Here is a 17,939-nt window from a genome sequence, read left to right on the forward strand (position 1 = left end):
ATAACTGACATAAACGATTAATCCATGACTGTTCCTGTCTAACTTCCTACTGATGAGGAAAATGCCCTCACTCGCTTCACTTTGTGTGCACTAAGCCTGCATGACATGCTGTGATTTTAAGCTAAACTTAGCACAAAAAGTCAGGAAATCTGTGTTTGGCCAAACAAATGCTTCTTGGCAGTAAATACCTCTCGTACCATTGAAAACCTTTTTATTTCCCCTTACATGGTGCCACATTTGTGGTGAAAATGCATTTGTTGGTTGGGCAGCAGTTAAATATTTGGGTTGCTCCCATTAAAACTTCCAAGATCTTCTCTGCCAATGAAAAAACAGCTTATTCTTCTGTTGACTCTTGTTTTGAGCTGCTGATAAAACAGTTTGGCACCTGTGCCACAGGACAACCTCAAGTTGTATTTGGAGAAAGCCGTAGTACCAGCTCCAACTTGAAGGCCAAGTTTTATAAACAGGAGACGTCAGAAACAGGCTGGGAAGTGGGCGTCCTGAGAAGATGAGACCACAAGAAGTCGATTTCCTCACCCTGTCAGAACTTAAGAACCACAGGCCAATACCAATACTGATAGCGATACTTTTAACCTATATAGGAAGCTTATGTTGGGAAGAGCAGTGCGTCATGACTCACTGGATGGCTCATCATCAATTTGCAAATAATGACCACTACCTCAGTCTGATTTTTACTTTCCATAATACTTTCCAGCTTTTCATGTACTTTGCAACTGGGTTTTTTGGAGATCTGCTTTTTCTACCCGTTTCCCTTCATTAAGAATGGCTTCTCGACAGCTACCCTTCAGATCGTTTCCACGAACTACAGCTCCTACACTGGTTTTTTTGTCATCACCCTGCAGCAGAATACTTGCTTAAGCAGAATGACATTTACTTTTACTTTGAGTTATTTTCTATCACTTAACCTTTCGCCGAATCCGGCTCTAATTGCGTGAGCGCTTTCTCGGCGTGGACATTAGAGCGAGCACAGGCGTTCTTCTGCCTCACTGAGAAGGGATTAGGAGTCGAACATAACAGCGGGTTGACCCTCCGCTTGCCACGTGCGCTTCTGCTTCTCTCATGGCTTCTTTTCCCCGCCAGGTGTCCGGCTCCCCGCCGAGGCCCAAGTCTCGCCGATGAAATTGAAATTAGGTATTAAACTCTATTCCTACCTTGACTCTCTCTTTCTAAAATAAACCCACCTCTCATGCTCTCACTCTTTTGGTTGTATTTGTGCTCCTGGCAGGTAGGACTCACGCTGAGGTACAAGCTTTTGTGCACGGATGTGTATCAGTGTGTGTGAGCACAACACCTGCGGTTTAATGTGCCCATTTGATTCACACTATAGGGGAATTGCTGTAGGAAAAAAAAACTAATATTTGAAGAAATAAAGGGTAAAAGATGTAATAGCAGTTGCCATGACAATTGAGTCCTGCTTGCACTTAATTTTTGAGTCCATTATATCAGAGATTGGCAGTAATACAGTGTTAGCCATAAGTGGAAATGTCAGGATCCAGAAAAAGAAAGTGTCATGTACATGTGTTAGCCTGGTGTTTGCCGAAGCCTTGTTGCTGTCAGAACGTGGTTGGTGCCGGACACAGGTACTGTCTGAAAATATTAAGCCTCTGCCAGTTGTTTCTCTTTGTAGCAACAGTGCGTGGGTTGCACAAGAACATACAAGATGTCTGTGTGTCTGCTTTGGTGTTTCATTATTGTAGCGACAAAAATCTTTTTCCTATCGCTTTTCAGAAGAATGTGTGCGCTGTACGTCGACTAGAAAGAAAAAACACAAGGCTGACCAATCAAAATACACCTCGCCATTGGGCTTAACATGCAGAAAACCTTAATTGGGAGAATAAACCAACCATCCAATAACAGAGTCTCCTCGGTGCTTGAATTAAAGCAGAAGGGCACTTGAGGACATGTAGACCAGCTTTTGTTTGCACAGTAGACATTTAGCCAGTGGTGCTAGTCAGTAAATAATAGCTTGACTTGCACAGTCATATGAGGAGGAGGCTGTTGCTTCCACATTATTACAGCAAAGGCTGAATACTCCCACACCTTTTTTTCTCCTTTGTTCCACAAACGGTGACCCCTTTCACGACTTGTTAGCTTGACTGCCAGCTATGTTTCATATTCAGTTTCACTGGACTAAATAAATAGTGTGCACGGTTTATCAGAGCGCCTCAAAACAGAGACTCCTGGTGTTTTTACGAGTATAGAAACTAGTTTTCTCCCCTCAAAGGGAGTTTGTCTGACGGTTTGTTAGCAGCCTAGCATCTACAGTAAAATTCAGGTCAAGGTTGTCGTGGTCCTGGGTCAGTGACCCAGTGTTTTGTAGCTGTTTCCTTTGTGTTTCTTGATTATTTGTTATTTATGGTTGTCACTGTTAATACTTTTGGTCCTTTTCTAGTAATTCTTGTTCTCAGGTTTTGTATTTTGAGCTCCTTCTGTTCTGTGCGACTGTGCCTGCCCTGGTCCCACGTCCCCGTGTTTCCTCCCTGTTGCCATTTCTGATGTGTTAAGCTTGTGTCTGTGCAGACCTGTTTTACTTTGAAGGTCCATGTCTATGTGAATGTGTCTGGACATGCATGCCTAGGTCAACTTACTTGACAACAAAATCAAAATCAAAGCAGAAAGTTTAGCAAAATCACACATGGCATGGATACATCTTAAAATCTCAAGTTTTTAAATCTTATAGAAGCCAAAGGCTTCAGCTAATTCTGCTCTAATCATATGGGTATAGATAATAAAATACACAAATTTAGTATGGTCATAGGTCAAAGGTCAGACTTTAATATGTTGCTATAATAGCAGGCTGAGTATGCTGTAATAAAAACACACACACACACACACACACACACACACACACACACACACACATATATATATTTATATATATATATATATTTATATATATATATCCTCCTGTCCTTCGGGGGGAGCTGCGCTCTCTGAGTGCTCTTGTAATACCTGTAACTGCAAACAAATGAATGTATTACCGCCATAAAAGTACTCGTCCACCTGTCTCTGTCCCTAATTGGCTGTGTCAGCTGTTTCCACCCTCTTTGGGTTTTTCTCATTTCTCTGTTTTGTGCCTCCTACTCTCGCTTGGCCCCTGTCCTCCTGCCCGTGACCTGGAAATAAATCTCAGCACACCATATTAAAGGATGTCTCAATTCCCAAAATACAGAAGGACAGGGGATCAATAACTGAGGATGCAGAGATATCCTTTGTGGAGGCATGACAAGCAGCTGGGATATACAAATCATGTCGTGGAGAGGCAAGAAATGACATCCTCTCATGCATTCCTACATCCTGAATTTATTTTAAAAAATGACTTATGTATAAAAGCTGTCATGAAAACTGCTATAGATGTGTGGCATCTGGGATTGTAAAATATAGCAGTAGGCTGTGCCACAAGTAATAATTAACTGACAGCACTTTAACATGACGGCTCAGAAGAAAGGATGTCTTACTTTTGTTAAAATTGCTCTTTATTATTCCTCGCGTCTCTTCCTCCCCGCCTCTGCCTGCTTCTCTGGTGGGAGAAATGATAAAGGAGGCTTGTGTTTCTTCAGTTTTCCCCCCTCTTTGTTTGCTCCCTGTTTGTGTGGGTGTGGCGTACGGCTCCAAAACCTGCTGCTGCTCTCCTCGCATGCCTGAGGTTCATCATTCACTAACACGAGTGCTGCATGAGGTTGTCTTTCTGCAAGAGGTTTTACAAAGTTGCTTGTTGCTCTTTGAGTTGATTAAATACCAGCAGCTTCATCCTATCCATAGCTGCATCTCTAAAGAGAAAGAGATGTGTGCTTTTTGCACATGACATAATGTAAGTAGAAGAAGGTACTTTTAGCCTCCTGGGGATTTATGATTCAGCAGGAAAGCTCATGCCGTAACTTCATCTTTACCAACTTTATTATACTTTTGTAACTTCTACTCATTTTTTTTGTCTTATTTTTTTAAATTTCTATTTAATTTTTATTTTATTTTAATTCAGTTTAGTTTCAGCTAGTTTCTGGAGTGGCAGACCAGCACCAGGGAGTAAAGGAAGAAGGTGCTGTGTGAGAAAGCAGAGAATTACGTTCATTTCACGCTAGTTACAGACCTTTGCACATCTATAGTACCTTCCTGCTTTGAGAATACAAAGCACACGGGACAAACTTGTACTGTACACGTGATAGGTGGTTTGGATTGAGGTTGAATTCTTGAGGTCAAGACCACCTCCTTCAAAAGAGCCTCGGTCTTCTTGTTTTGGTCCAACCCGAGTGTGACACCTGCACTAACAAACCGCACAAAGTGGAAAACAAACCCGTTTGATTTATGAGTTTGGAAGTATATTTGTCGTGAAAAAGCGACAGTAAGTATCCTAGGAAACAACACACACATTCAGCTATGTAAGCTATTAAAGTTGGTAGTTTGTTAGTGATGCATATATTCAAAATTGTCAGTGATTATGAAATCTTTAATGAACTAGAAATAGCATTTTGTGAGCTACATGTCAAATTTGTGCTAATACCCACTAATGAATTTGTGGGATATTATTATTTTGTGGGACTGAGTCCCCCAACCCCACCCCCACAAATAACTTAAACTTCATCTTCCGGTGTTCTTTTTCTTAATGCATAATGCATGACCAGATCTCTGAGCAGCAAACGGCGCCTTTGTTCGATATTGACAGCAAGAAATAGATGCAGAAAAAATAAGAAGGAAGAGAAGCAGAAACACTTCCTTTGATTAAAAGCTTGGTTCTTTCATCTCGCCCACTGTGAAACCTTCATTCTGGCATTCCAGCGACACAAATCCTCCCTCTCTCTTGCTTTACATGCCAATTTGACCAGTTTTCTGTGTGCTTCTGTGATCCTTGCCCCAATCAAAATCTGACTCCAGCATCCCTTTACTTCTCACCCTTCCATCACTACCTGCTTTACACTCTTCTCTGCCTGGCACTTGCACCGGTGCTTCATCCACGAGGAGCTAGAAAGCTAGAAAATGCATGTTGAAGAGGCTGTGCCTGGCAGCCTTGGACCAAAAAACTAATTAGAAGTTCACAACTTTGAATGAAGCCGCACCAAGACAACCCTCTACCTATGCTCTTGTCCCTTGGCTTGTTTAAAGATAGCCAGTAGGAAGAGATTTGAAAAGGAAGAAACTCTGTCTCACATCCTCAAGTGAAGGATAGTGAGGCTAAATTATAATCTCCCGTTCATTAGACTACAGATTTGGTGTCTTTTCATACACTGTGCACACAGTTGCTCAAAATATGAGCAAATTTTAAGATGATGCGCCGGAACTGACAGCAGATTTAAGTTCTGTCACTTAATCACCCCTTTGCCCAATTTGTCCAGCACCGCACAAAACACAAAAAAGTTTGCTGACTGTTCCAGCGTGAAGTTTTGCAGCAGACAGACAGAAAAAGATGTGCTCCAAGTTTCTTGTACAAGTCTCGTCTGTATTCTGAAGCCAAAAGCTTTGCTGACTGCCTCAGAAATCTGCCTGAGAAATGTCAGCAATTACTCCTGTCAGCTGTCTTCTATTCCCTTGTTTACCTAGGAGACTATACCTCACTGTTATTGATCTGCGGTGCATAAAAGGTCAGAGGATTGAAGATGACAAGCAGCCGTGGTAACCATGGAGATCCTTTCTTGCTCAATCTCTCACTGAGCATAGCATCGGTCGATAGGTAAAGCTTGGATGCCGGTGGCTTTGGTGTCAGGGTTCATGTACGGGTAAGGGAGTCGTAATCTACTCCTTGTATGCAATGTGCTGCTTTGGCCCACAAACATGCACACAGAGCACAGAGTGTGTTACGCCATTTACAAAAAATGTACAATTATAATGAATAACTAACAATTAAAAGGAGTTTAATGATTGTAAATATGCTGAGATAAAATCTCCCTAATAAGATTAAGAAAATCTACTACAAGTAAACTGTATTTACATGTTTATATTTTGCACTTTACAAAAAAGGAGGACTATGATAAAGGTCATGGTTGCTGGCACATCTAGCAAAGTAGTTCACCTAAAAATTCTCAGATTGAAGAACGGTACCGCCGGAGATCAAAAAAGAAGCCTGAGGAGCTTTGAAAACTAGCAAGCAGTTTGGTGGAACTTGGCAGTAACCAGTTAAACCTTACAGGAAACACACTGATCTCAACCCTCTGTGATTCATGCACAAACACAGCTTAAAGACTCCTAAAACAGATTCTCTTGTGATTGTGAGCTTGCAAATCTCGCAAGGATCCAGTTGCCTTCCAAAGAAAGCTTAGTTGGCAACAAACAGGACATTCAGTATCCAGCTCTCTTGTACCTCACAGCCATGATGTAACTCCAAGTGTTGAAATTGCAGCATTAGCCCTGATTCCATATGTCACCTCGCAGGAAGACTGAACCCACTTTGAGTTTTGCTGCAGTGCTGATCACAGAGGACAGAGCCAGCTGAGTTATGTCCCCACAGCTTACAAGCGTAGTTAGGGTGAAGCATCTCAGTCTAACATGCAGATTTCTGTGTTTTATGCAGCCAGCCATGAAATGTTAAAGTGTGAAACGTGGTATCATCAAAAAACAGTAATATTTTTTATTTATTTTTAGCACAATTCACACAAGTTGATGGGATAAATGTGCTGCTGCAGGTGTGCTGATGAAGTTTCCACTCAAAGTACTTTATTGTTGATCTTTTTTTTTTTTTTTAAACAATCTTTTGTCAGCTTTTTTTTCGTTTCAAGAAGGCACAATCTTGTGGTGACTGAAAAAAAAAGATTTAACCAGAAGCATCCAGTGGGAATCAGCTCCCCCACAAAGAGGCCTCTGCCCTCTAGCACTCTCAGCATGACCTCGACAGCTGGTAGGCACTCCACCGCTGGGAGGTGTATGGCACAATGTTCTCCTTCTCCTCTATGTGATTTAGAGTGCTGTAGAACCACACGCTACCCTGTTTTCTTAATTTCTGCCAAAGTAAATAAAGTAGATTTGAAAACTCCGGTAACAAAATCCTTACACACTGAATGCACCAGCATGGTGACCCAAACATTATGCGTACACTGTAGTTCAGACAATGTTTGTTAGTTAGCTTAATTGAGCAGGGGCAGTTACTGTTCTGTCCAAAGCTAAATAAATATGCATACAACAACTCGGACAAAAGCTCATAAAAACACATTTACCTAATTTGGGCAGAGCCAAGCTGGTTGTTTATGTTTTTTTTGTAGTCTTTATGCTGTTCCAACCAAAGGCACTGCTGGTTGCAGCTTCATATTTACTATAAAACCTATCTATATTTGGGGGGAAAAAAAAGAAAAATAAGCCAATAACTTTAGAAAATGTCACACTTTTTCTTTCTACTTGGTGTTCTTAACCTTTAATCCAATTGCAAATAGCACAGATAACACCTAGGCTTCAAAGTGAATTGAACAGTATGAAGTATATTAAAAGTAAAGTTGTTGTTGTTGTGTGTGTGTGTGTGTGTGTGTGTGTGTGTGTGTGTGTGTGTGTGTGTGTGTGTGTGTGTGTGTGTGTGTGTGTTTTTAAAGTGTATAACATATATTACACAGAAAAATGAAGAGGAAACTTTTACAGGTTTTGCAGGTTCTGCTCTATAATAACAAGCTGACATTTGAAGTTAGTGAAGACATATCGAAGCCTGTTTTTCAAACTAAAAGAAGAAGGAAAAAAAAAAAAACAGTTTGAAGTTTTAAATCTTCAAGTTATTATTTGGTATTAGGTATCTCAGAATTTTGACTTAACGACTTAATGACTGAAAAGTTTCAGGTATAATTAGTTTTTTCTTTTCAATTTATCATTATGGGGTATTTTTTGGAATAAGGCTGTAACATGACAACCTGAGGAATGTTTTAAGGATGCACTCTGTATTGCTTTTCTACTCTACTTGCACACTCAAAGTGCTTTATACAACATTTAAAAACAACAATTATATATTTACCCAGTAACACACATTGACACAAGCAACTTTTTTTTTTTTTTTTTTACATCTAAGTGCTTTCTAGCTCTCATTCACAGACATTCAACCTCTGATGAACGCATCGGAAACCACTCTGGGTTCAGACTGAAGCAGCGAGGGATCGAATCCCCAAAGTTTCTGATTAGTAGATAATTTTCACCACTTCTTAAGCCACCGATTGCTTCTTTCAGTGGCAGTACCTGGTACTATTACCTTGGCCGGGGTTCCAAGTGATCCAGAAACGTGACGTCAACAGACTCGAGGAGTCATGAAAGCATCTCCTTCGACAAAAATCAGAAACTGCCTAAAAAGAAAAAAAAAAAAAAAAAAAAAAAAAAAGAACCACAGGCAGTCTTCTACAGATTTGGAGTCAAGGTTTGCAGAATGACATAGCTGACGGCTCTCTACCCAAACAATCCAGACCAGACTGCACACAACCAGTCTCTGCTCTCACAGGGCTGCTACGAGGCCTGTCATTACTGCCTTTCACTGTCAAGTCAGTTTTGCACCATCTTGATCTCAGTGCAGACAGAGATCAAGATGAGATTCTGCAACCATTGGAACTCAAGGGCCGACAACCCTCGCCCCCACAGAGCCGGGTTTATCAGAAGCCAGAGTTCGGGAGAGGAGAGGATGGAATGGCTCGCCTGCAGTCCTGACCTCAACCGTCTAACACTTGTGGGTTCAGCGTGGGTGTGCCGTTCGTGCCAGTGTGACCAACACAACCAGACCGACTCACTTGTGAGAAATGCTGGTAGAAGAATAGGATGCCATCCCACACGTGTGTGACCAGGCTGGCGGTGTTGTGGCGGTGTACGGCTCCGCCACATGCAAACGAGACTCCTGTTGGTTAAAGTAATGAGTTGTTAAATTTCTTCAGACTTCCAATAACAACACCAAACAAGAGTTAACAGCAAAATAAGTTGATTGGCAGAGGAGAGAGTTTTCATGGCCATAACCGACATACTCAGCTCTGTAGCTGCAACCAACAAATGTGTTTTCCTTAAAACTAAGGCTCCATTTAAGGAGAAATAAACAGGCTTTCAAACAGGGTAAGATTTAGTGCCATAAAGCATTGTTACAACAAAGAAAAGCTCAACCGAGCACAAATGTCCTTACTTTCTGCGCCTGGTTTATACCATTTATACCTCTGTAAATATTCAACTTTGAGTGATTAGCAGCAGTTTGGATTAGACTATTCGTCAGGTTGTTCCAGGCTTGGATAAGAAAGGGGAGCGGTTTCTGCTTTTGAAAATGAGGATTAAGAAGCCAAACCTGTGAGGAGCCAGAGTCGGACGTGATGATAAAAACAGAGACAAAACAAAACACTCACGGCAACAACAGGAACACTGACAAGGATTTATGGATTTGTACGAGTGAGCGTACACAGAGGATCACAGCGTCACACTGATGCTGCTCCTACATCTGAAGAACGCATCGACTGAGGCTGGCTGCAGAGAGCTCGCTCGCTGCGCTGATCCCTTTGTGTTGATGTTGGCACAGGGCAGTAATCCCTTCACAGGAAAGTCCAATATTTGAACTTTTCACTCCTACTCCACTGCATGGGCTGATGGGTAGTCTTACCGCAAGACAGGAGAAATACAGAAATGAGACTGTTGGTGTAACGCTAAAAAAAGCAGCCAGTTTCTGCCTTTATTGGACTGGATTCAACGTGGAAATGACAGAATTGGGCAGCATCCACAGTCAAAGTATTACTTTACAGATGCTCAAATACACATTTATGTTGATGCTTTAATGACAGCAAGTATTTTGAGAAAGGAGCCAAAGGGGGAAAAGAGACCACAAAACGTGGGCCTTTACTCGCTGAACCAAAAGGCTGGAAACACAAAATCTAACAAACAACAGAAACTGAAAGAAGAATCCACAAGAAACGGGAAAAGGTTCAATGCTGAGATACAGGTGGGAACATTTAAACACTGAAAAGTGTCGAGCAGACAATCACAAATGAGGGGGAAAGAACAAAAGCAGGAAGTGAAACCGCAATTAAAAACACATGAGAAAACAAACCTTCAAAGTAAAACAGGAAGTAACCAAATAACCCTAACAAAACAAGACAAAGTCGCCATCATATGTCTCCAGGTTTGTTTCCACCATTCAGTAAAACTATGTAAAAAGTATTTTTGAAAGAGTTTGAGAAAGAAAAGTTTGCTGTTTGGTGTGTCAGAGCTGATCAGGAGGTCGGGTGGATGGAGACCATATAAAGCACCTGACTCACACACCACAGACGCTGGTTTGGATCCAGAGTCCTTTGTGCGGTTGGTTGGTTTAGGCAACAAAAGTACTTTTGTTTGGCTGCATATCACAAGGCCACAGATGCCGTCATTGGTGCGTCCAAGCTCCCGTCCTCCTCTTCCCCATCATTCCTGTATGTCCCAGCAGATTTTAAACTAAACCCTTGAACAAAAGGCCAGTTTGACTAAGGTTTGTTGGGACCAGTGATGACTGCAGGGCTAAAGTTCACACTGTGCGTTTAAATATGGTGTGAAATAACAGTGAGTGCGATTCCTCTGAATCTGGGTTCAACCTCCGTCAGCAGAGTCAAAGAGTAACAAAGATCCATTTGAGAAATTGCCCATAACATAATAAAATGCCTTTTGATATGCATGCTTTATTTCACTCTTAAAATGTAATTTAACACAGAGTGTTTTTCTTAGGGGAGCTCTTGTACGGCAGCACATCTTGTCCTATCAGACTAATCCCAGCTTAGAGCTGCTTCCCACTGACAGTCCATTTTGATCACATAATGATTGTCTCTCCCCTCGTCCTAAGTGCTGAAAGGAGAAGATATGGCTGTAACATCAGTTCTTCAACGCTTCCATACTGTGCTGAATAAAAGCGGTTGTGGTCCTGAAAATGGAAACCAGCCAGATTTGGGGTTGTGTTAGTTAATGCGAGGGCCACTGAGGTTTGACTGCATGTCGCATGAGGCTCAGTCAGGTTTATCGGGACTATTTTAATCAAAGAAAATGTCCATATACACCGTGATGTTTCCACATGTGGCTGCAAAGACTCCACACAGAACAGAGAAGGCATCAGACACTAAATAAGTCAGCATGAAGTCGAGGAGCCGGACGTCAGGCAGCTAAAGCAGGTCAGATAGTCTCAGCCTCACCACCTCCACCTGCAAACAGTACAAATACTTTCACAGCTTTGGGTCTTTAGAGTGATGCTTCATACAAAGACTCACTCATTAAAATAACTCCTTTATGTTTCTTTCATACAAAATAATGCTCCCTGTGGAAGCTACCTGTTGGCTTTGGTACTCTGGAGCCAATCAAAATGTGGGACCCTCTGTGGGAGAGCTACACCTGATGTGGTTGTGAGAGCGAGATGGTTCGCTCACTAACAACTATGCAGTGTTGCTGTTGTGAAGGGGCTTATTTTCTTACACCAAACCATGATCCTAACAAAGTTTCTAGTGCCTCACTCGAGAGAGTGAAAGAAAGTAAAAGGCGGTGAAAATTAAACAAAACAGCAGTAGGAGGAAAAAGAGCACAACACAAAGGTGCAGACAGGATACAAACCACAGTCCCCCACCTGATAAGGCTGCTTGTGCCACCAGTACACAGCCAGCCTGCTAATGCACACTCTGCACATCTTTAAAGCAGGGCTCTTATCTCTGGTGGAAAGCAGTGCTGCAGCCTCAGGAATGCAAATGAGTTGCATGAGATTTGTTTGTGAAGTATAAATGTTTACTGGGTTAGGGCATGGATGGGAAATTCTGAGCCATTAGCTGATGCTGCATGGCATGAAAATCAGCTGTTATTAGCTCCTGTGCTAGCACTGTCGGCTAATCCTGACTGTGGCCAGCCCGTCGTTCCCAATCACTTCCACTTTGTAATGATACCCCTAACATTTGTCTGTTGAATATTTAGTAGTGAGGAAGCTTCAGGTCCGGACTTGTTGCACAGGTGACATCCTGCCACAGTATCATGCTGGAATTCAGTGAGCTCAATTTTTTCACAAACTCCTAGGTGCTTGATTTTATACACCTGTAGCCACAGGTGTGATTGGACCACCTCAATTCAGTGATTTGGATGAGTGAGTGAATAGTGCATTAGCCCAGAGTGACATAACATATTTGGTTTGATGAGTAGTGCCGTCTGTGCAGAGCAGGAGTCAGGACGTGGGAAGTCCACTTGCTTGCCTTAGCTGTTATTAAATGGACTTTAGAGGGAGGTCAGCTAAAGACTGGCAACTGGAAAGTACTGAGGGGGAGTTCATGTGTGAAGATCAGCTAAAGATGTGAATTCAGTCATCTGAAGCCACCTGATAGAGGTATAGTTGTTTTTTCACCCCAGCTACAGAGACCAAGGCTACATGGTCACAGACAGAAATGGGTTTGATGGATATGTATATATGATAGCTATCTATAATAACATACAGCCTTTTAATCATTCAAACAGTGTTTTCACTCATAAGCAGGTTTCAAACTTTTCCCTTCAGTCAGACGAGCACGGAGAGACTGAAGCGAAGCAGATCAGAAACTAACTCTGAGCTCGCTTTCTTTCATAACAGAGTCTATATTAGTGAGCTGTGGGAATACGCTCGCTGGCCTCTGGTTAGTTTGCATGTTTTGCTGAAGCACAAGAGCAAATGTACTGCTAAGGCTGTGCATGCCTTATATGAAGCTGTGCAATGAGGGTACAGGAGTGCTCTTACTGAGAAGTTGCATTTTAATCATCTTGCTGCCACACTCAGAGCAGAGGGTTGTCAGTGCACACCTGACCCAGTTATGGTTTATGTGCAGTCTCTCAAATTATATCTGCTTTACAGTATTAACTGCTCTTCCCCCTTTTTTGTTTTTAGCTCGTTATTTTGCATTTTGATTGTTTTTGTGTGAGTAACCACCACAACCCTTCCGGCTCTGATCTTTGATTAAAGAATAATGAGTCTCAGCGTTCCTTGTTTGTTCCTCCTGGCTGCTGCAGATGGAGAGGAGATATCATTATTCAGAGTAGTTTATGTCATCAAATCAAGTCACTAAAATGAAAGAGCGACAGCAGCTCTGACACCAAGCAAGCCTTAGTGTAGCAGTCTTAGATCTTATTTGAATGAAAAACCCGATGGATGAAAATTAAGTTGAATCTGCAACACACCGCTGTGAACACCATTACTGCAAAGCAGAGGTGGGACCAAGTCATTGTTTTGCAAGTCTCAAGTAAGTCTCAAGTCTTTATCCTCAAGTCTCAAGTCAAGTCTCAAGTAATGTCAGGCAAGTCCGAGTCGAGTCTCAAGTCACTGGTGTAAAAGTCCGAGTCAAGTCACAAGTCTGAAACTTTGAATTTCAAGTCCTTTCGAGTCTTTAAAAAAAAAAAAACAACGAAAAAATAATGTTGCAGTTATGCTAAATGTAAATATTAGACCATGTAATTTTAAAATCTGTGTTTTTCTCAACACATGACAAAATAGTGAACTTAGAAAATATACACAAATTGTGAAATTGCACCTCTTTAAAATGCAGCTCAATTAAACCTAGCTCCAAGAATAATTTTCACCGACAGTTCTGAGATAAGCTGCATGTTATTCTTGGATGCGGTTGTAGGACCGGCTTTAAAATCGCATGACAAAAATATCATACACATTAAAAAAAACTGCATCACCAACGTAGCCTGGACAACATTTGCTAGTTAGATGAAGTCAGCTATCTCATCTTAGCATATTTATATGCATATTTATAATCATACGGTTCTTGGAGTGAGTGCATACACTCATGAAGTTTAGTAACTTCAGGTCACTGCAACAAGCACAGGTACAGTTTACCGACGGATGGGTGCAGGACCTTGAAATGCACCGTGTAGAACGAAAGACCATCGTACGTATCATAAGTTTACCAGTCTCACAAATCGTCTTCATAAATACACATTCCTTAACCGTTTATTAATAGGACCTTTGAGCTCAACGGTAATTAATTAGTAGTGGAAATAATTTCTGGTAGCATCACAGAAATGTAGCAGTGACAATAATATTGTATGCTGTAATCGTACTGGGCAATTAGTGATACAAAACAACTGTTTTATCCTGTGAATAAAAGTATATGTTTTTGTCAATGTACCATAATAACAGAAGCGAAACGCAATATTGTGTCAGGACAATTCACTATTTATGCACAATAAATAAAGGAGCATAGCGCGACAATTTCTGTTCAGCGCCAGACTTGCTTGTAACCTATATCACCAATTATGTTAAGAAAAATGACGTATTAACTACTAAAAAACACTGACCTTCGTGTAAATGCTTGGAGCAGACTAACCTGTGAGCTGGAGTGTTCTGGGACGTTATATTTGATCTCTGAATGGCTGCAATCCAGGCCATCCATCGGGTCTTTGTTACTTCGGAAACATGGCTCGAACAATTTCTCTTCAACGACGTAATCCGATAACAACCGATCTCTTTACCCGTCGGCTTCCCGTGGCTGTCATGCGACCGGCTATTGCAGTTAATAATACAACAGCTTCTTGACATTTTTGTGTTTCTTTTTATCGCTGTATAACTGATTTCAATTGAAAGCCTGCGTGCGCTAGTACCTCTTGCCACGAGTTCCCAGAATCCTTTGCGGTTCTACCCGTGAATGACGTCACATTTTCAATCTCTATATAATATGCATGTTAAATTTTATATTTGGGGTAAAATATCAAGTCTTTTCAAGTAAACCGGTTCAAGTCCAATTCAAGTCCCAAGTCATTGGTGTAAAAGTCCAAGTCAAGTCACAAGTCTTAGAACATTTTTTCAAGTCAAGTCTAAAGTCATAAAATTAATGACTCGAGTCTGACTCGAGTCCAAGTCATGTGACTCGAGTCCACACCTCTGCTGCAAAGCCTCCAGCGTGAATTAAACTGACTTAGTTTGACACAATTAAAAAATACACGTGCAACTGATTCCTGCACCTAAAGAGAAAAATATTCATGAATAGGTTTAACTGTAGGAGCATCACCGTCTCCAGAGATCCATCGTACCAAAAACATGTTTATTCTCTTTTCCCTCTGTCAGCCGATCTCTTTAAGGGTCACAACAACATCTGTCTCCATCTCCCCCCGTCCCTAACATCCCCCTCTGTCACACCAACCCTCCGCACGTCCCATTTCACCACATCTGTGAGTCTTCTCCTTTATAACAACAATAAAAATTAGAAGAAACCACAAGGAAACTGCCACATGTTGCGCTCTGAATGGCAGGCTCGGACCCAAACGCAGGACTCAGAGACACAACGCTTACCTAAAGGTGGCAGTTTTATTGCTGGATAAAAACAACTAAAAATAAAATGCATGAATACTAAAGAAACAAACCAAACATGAACTAGAACTAAGAAACTCGCGCTGCTACACCATTGAACTACACACGACACACAGCAGCGTGGAGGACCCAACAGACAGGGGAAGACTGAGGACTTAAATTCACAGGCAGGAGAGGATGGGACACAGGTGGGGACACAGGTGGGGACACAGGTGGGGACACAGGTGGGACTAATCAGACAAAACAAGACAAAAGGAAGCAAAACTGAACACACTGACATAGGACACGAGACTGTCAAAGTAAAATATGACGTATGTACAGTGACACAGACTTGACCCTGAGATATGAAACATGGAACACAGAGAAGACAGTGTCTGAAACTAGAAGCTAAAAACAACAAATATAAATGAACAGAAAACCATCAAGAGAACTAAAACCATGAATAACGATAATTATGGAACATAAATTAAACAGTCACAGACCCAGGCCAAACGTAAAGCTGAAGCAAAATGATTATTGTCCTTACATTCACTGAATTTGCAGACACACTTCATTCTCTGGAACGAAGAGGCGTTCCTGCCATAGCAATGTCTCCAGGCCTCGAGGGCTGGTGTCCTGCAGGTCTTATATGTGTCCTTCTTCTTCTTCTTTGTGTTTAACGGCGGTTGGCAACCAACGTAAAGGAGCATTACCGCCTCCTACTGTTCCGGAGTATGGGTCAGACTGAGTTTACAATGTGTATCCAAAAAACAAAACAAAACAAAAAAACCTAGATGTGTCCTTGATCCATCACAGCTGATTTAAACGGCTAAACGACCTCCTCAACATGTCCTGAAGTTCTCCAGAGGCCTGTAATGAACTCATCATCTGATTCAGGGTGAGATCTAAAACCTGCAGGACACCGGCCCTCGAGTTCTCCACCCCTGGTTTACAGTTAATGCAGTAAATAAAATTAAATAAATAAAGACAGCACAGTGAAAACTGTTTTCCATGGTTATGATCCACCTAGCAGAAGTGTTCATGTGCACTCAAGGGTGATGGTCATATTCTTCTGCTAATGCAATCCATGGTCACACGAGGGCTGAGGCCTATTCAGGGACCATGGAGTCTGTGGGATTTTCTCTGTGGGTCATTTATTTTGAGTTTTATATTTCCTGTTTCTGTATATTTCCAGGTTTCATAGCAAGACGTGTTCTCGGTTTGTTGTGTATCGCAGCCTCCTTTGTGCGTCCACGTCAGCTTTAGTTTCTGTCTGTGTTTGTCTTTTTTGTCCATTTGTGTCACATTAGTCGTGGCCCTCTGTTCTGCTGCGTCTCTTCCTCTTTTGTTTTGGTAAGCGTTGCTCTCCGTGTGTTGTTGAGGTTCGCCTTCTTGTCTCGTTTGGTTAAGTGTCTGCAGCTGTGTGTCCCACCGGCTCGCCCCTCCTTACCTTTGGTATAAATGCTCTCAGTCTCTGTAGCTGTGCTCCTCTCGGTGTTTCATCACAGCACTTAGAGTTTTCTGACCAGTGTGAACTTTCTGTGGATTCAGCAATAAACACTCACTTTATGTTCAGCTCCATCTGCCTCATTCGGAACATCAAGCAACACTCTGCACGGCCGACTGTGACACAGAAAACCATCGTGCCCTGAGCTGCTGGATCTGGATTTCAGGTCTTACTTGCAGGAATGAAGCAATTAAACCACACAAGTGTTTAAACTAACATTTGATTTTAATGACACTGATGCTAAAGCTTCAGGCTTTCAGCAGTCTGTTTAAAATGCAGAGAAATTCTTTCTTGCTGCTGTTTCTCAGGTTTGTTTCAAACTGAAGCCTCTGGGCTCAAAGCTTCTGGTTCTCTGACGGCTCAGAGCAAAACATGTGACATGCAAGAGACTGGTGCTCTGCTCTGATCCCACAGATCCCAGCCTGGCTGTCATCTTAAAGTTCAGCCTTCTCCTAGAACACAACATTTCCCCCCTTTAACTCATAGCTGCACACTAAGCATTTTGGGCTCTAAGCCTAATGGATTTATTTATAGCTAGTATGTCTTTCAAAATAAACCCACTCGATGGTTATGAGACGTTCCCGCAGAATTTGCTTTGAGAAAGTCGTCTTTCAGTCCTCATGTGATGTCCGTGAAGCTCTCCTTTCTGCAGACCCCAGAGGACTGCAGGAATGCTCATGGTCTGCCTGCATGCCGGGTGAATATTTGGTTTGTGTGGGCAGGCTGCAAAATGCACCTCTGTCTCCTTTTTCATGAGCAGCTCATCTGTTGTGAACGCTTCAGAAAGTCCTTTTAGCTTTTTTCTGGGTGTGCGCTGATCTGGCATCTGCTTGAGCACAGCGGGGAAAAAACCTTTAATCAGAGTGAAATATAAAGAAAATACTTTAAAATAATCCCTGAAGTCTTCTCGTCCCTCAGCTTTCACAAGTGTTTCGTGAAGTCTTTGGGTAATGACCGTGGCACGGACCTTGTCCCCGCCTGCGCACACCTCTCTACCTGCTTCCATTTACTTCCCAAAATGAGACCTTCTAGTTGCTGTGTCACAGCCTCCGCTATCAAACACAAAAGAGCCACTTATGGCTTTGTGACTGCGATAAAAATGGATTAAACATGTTGTTCTGTCTTGGATGCTGCACTCAGACTTTTCTGGGTGACAGTCTCTTGGCCATCTAAAAATACAATCGCACTATAATTTGTCACATTTCCAGAGTACAATTCTCAGTGAGGATCAGAGATGGGCAGTAA

General features: G+C 41.9%; 1 long non-coding RNA gene across 1 annotated transcript; it reads right to left on the reverse strand.

The window, feature by feature from the left end:
- Positions 1–9,574: 9,574 nt before the first annotated feature.
- Positions 9,575–16,144, reverse strand: LOC147318064 (uncharacterized). The gene is made up of 2 exons (XR_015131687.1): positions 15,735–16,144; positions 9,575–11,096 (listed from the first exon to the last, which is right to left on the reverse strand). It is a non-coding gene; the product is annotated as an uncharacterized LOC147318064 (long non-coding RNA).
- Positions 16,145–17,939: the final 1,795 nt, after the last annotated feature.

The sequence above is a fragment of the Aulonocara sp. 'chitande type north' Nkhata Bay genome, linkage group LG12 (genome assembly GCF_057382095.1).
Source record: "Aulonocara sp. 'chitande type north' Nkhata Bay isolate Kocher_YH1m ecotype deep benthic linkage group LG12, A_spYH_male_GT1.1, whole genome shotgun sequence".
Lineage (NCBI taxonomy): Eukaryota > Metazoa > Chordata > Actinopteri > Cichliformes > Cichlidae > Aulonocara > Aulonocara sp. 'chitande type north' Nkhata Bay.